This window comes from Pygoscelis adeliae, unplaced genomic scaffold (genome assembly GCF_000699105.1).
Source record: "Pygoscelis adeliae isolate BGI_AS28 unplaced genomic scaffold, ASM69910v1 Scaffold242, whole genome shotgun sequence".
NCBI classification, from domain to species: domain Eukaryota; kingdom Metazoa; phylum Chordata; class Aves; order Sphenisciformes; family Spheniscidae; genus Pygoscelis; species Pygoscelis adeliae.
The window spans coordinates 88213-90931 of NW_008824369.1; positions in this window are offsets into that span (position 1 = coordinate 88213).

Here is a 2719-nt window from a genome sequence, read left to right on the forward strand (position 1 = left end):
CTTTTTCTCAGTAGAGTTTTAGTCATTGCATGGGGGGGGTTGCTTTTGTTTTTTTCTTTATAATTTGCCAAAGTTCAATCCTACTATTGCAAGCTTCCGGAAATCCTCTGTGTTGTCTTTATTATTCCATCCCTGATTTCATTCACTTTCAACAGTCAGAAGTAACTAACTGGGAGGAAATAACTAGATGTGTACCAACAAAATCTGTTTTCCTCAAGAAAACTAAATGGTTGATGTGCTGTTTTATTTGCATTCAATTACACATGCAGTGTTTGTGTAATTGAGTGCAAATGCAATTTGGACTGAAGTGCTCATTTGCAGGACTGCTACAGAGGCATCCTTATGCCTTCAGTCTTTGCTTAGTCCTGAGAAAAGGATGGGGATACTTGGCCTCTGTGATTTGAGGTGGGAGAGTTTTTTGTAATAGCTGCAGTATGTAATGATACAGTCATCTTCACTATGATTTATTCCCCTTTCTGTTCAAGAATAAACTGTCTAATACTAGCCCTTTTAAACTGTTAGAAATTGAGCTCTTACTGTTGCTTTTTTATTGCGTTCAGACAGGTATAGTTTATTATACCTGTATAGTTTAAACAATACGAAGTTGTTCTCTTGCAAAGGCACTTTGAAATAGCAGAATCTTCTAACAAAAAAGCCCCAGCAGAGCCTCTTCACCGTAGTGTCACCAAGATGAAAAATGGTGAAATTTGGCACTGCAAGTCTTGTCTTTAGCTATAGCTGCTGTCACTGAGAGCTGGAGTGTTTGGCAAGCGTAACGAAGTGGGGATAGCACCCATCAGAAGGCACGGAGACAGTCAACACTTACAAAGTATAAATAAGAATATTGCCTGTTTCTTAATTACTGGTCTGTGGGACTGATTTGAATCTCACTCTCTTCCCCACAGGTATAATTTCACCTCTGAGAGGAGAATGACTGCTGACAGACACAGGTGTAGTTTAGGTGGGCCAAATCCAGACTTCTCATCTGAATTTTGAAAGGGAGGATTTTGCTTGAACCTCAGGTTGGATTCAGGGCCAGTGCTTCTGGTGGTGAGTCAGGTTCTTTTCAGGTTTAAGTTCAGGGGCATCTCTCATGTGCCTCCCGCTGCTGGGGACCTGAACACTTCATGGTGACAGCTCACGGGTTTGTAGCCATCAGGCCTGGTCCTTGGTCTGGACATAATCAATACAAGTGTTGGGTCCTTGCTCTTCTCTGGCTAACTCCTGTACCAGGAAAGCCATATAATGAGGCTGGTAGCTTGGTTATATTTTGAGTTCTCCTGTAAGTTCATTCTTTTAGTTTGGAAAAAGTCCCGTAATCATCATCTTACCTCGCACTGGTAAAATGAGAAACCCGGTGACCCAACTGCCAGCCCTGAGGGGTGTCACACATGGCTTACATGAATAATCTTGGGTACAGGGGCTTCCTTCCGTGTTCAGGAGAAGTGTCTCTGTGGCCAGGCACACAGACATTTCAGGGACAGAGGCTGAGATCACTCACAGCAGGGCAGAAAAGCACTTCTCTGGGAGGGTGTTGGTACCTCTTACTGCCTGGGTAAAAGGACCTGTGGTGCCGAGCAGCCCTTGCAATGAGAAAACCACTTGAAGATGTGCTCCATGCAGCCCCTCAGGCACCACATCTTCCCCCCCCACACACACAGTGAACGTGCAGCACTGTGGATGGTACGCTGAGTCCACTGGTGCATGGACGAGTGCTTGGAGACTGAGAAACCAGATTCCCCCTAAACTTTTCTGCCTGAACAGATTACAGGTTAGTTGCTGTGTGAAGCCAATTCAGGTCTGCCTACTTTTTCTCCTCCCTGAACCACTCCTTTTCTGCAAAGCTAGGGCCGTGGGAGGAGCGTCAGCTCCCTCTGTTCTCAAAAAAACCTGCATCCTTCTGAAAAGGCACTGAACTGAGGGTGTGAAACTGCAGCAGCGATGAAGGAGAAGGATCCCATTCACGCTTACACGTGTGCTGTTATTCCTCAGTACTTGTAGGCAGTGAATGAAATTTTTAGCAAGACTGTGCAAAGCTGCAGCCTCTTGGCAGAATCCCGTCCAGCAGCTCCCCGGGAAGAGGGCTGGTGCTGCAGGGACAGGCAGGCTGCGGGAGGCGCCGGGGGAGGTGGGGTAACCCAGGCTGTCAGCGGGGCTCCAGCACGTTTGTTTTCTCTATCCTGTTTAAACGGACTTCCACAACTACAGAATTAAATCAAGCTGCATTAAGACTTTGTGGCTTTACTCTAGAGAAGCTGGAATTTTTCTCAAACACAACCATTCAGCTCTAGTTAAGGGGTGAGAATAACATTAATTCTCCAAGAAAACTTACCAGAATTTCAGGCAAAATGTGGACAGAGTCTCCCAAGGGCACCTTCATGGGGCACCAGCCAACTAAGGTGTGCTACCCCTTTTCACAAGAGTTGTACTGATTATTCTGCTGCTATAGACTGCCATGCTGGTCCCTGTGCTGCAAGCAAAAAACCAACCCCCAACCATAAACTCTGCTGGCTTTTAGCAAATTCAGTGACTTGTAGCTTTGCAGCAGAAAATTAAAATGCATAGTTTTTAGATTTTTTTTAGATTTTCAGAGGGGTTGCACAGGCGATGCCCCCACGTACCGCAAAGGCGCGTGTGCTGCGCCGTGGCATCCACGTGGCAGCGGGGCGGCGCGCAGGGCTCGGCCGCAGCCCCCGCCCAGCCGTGCCTCTGCCGCGCT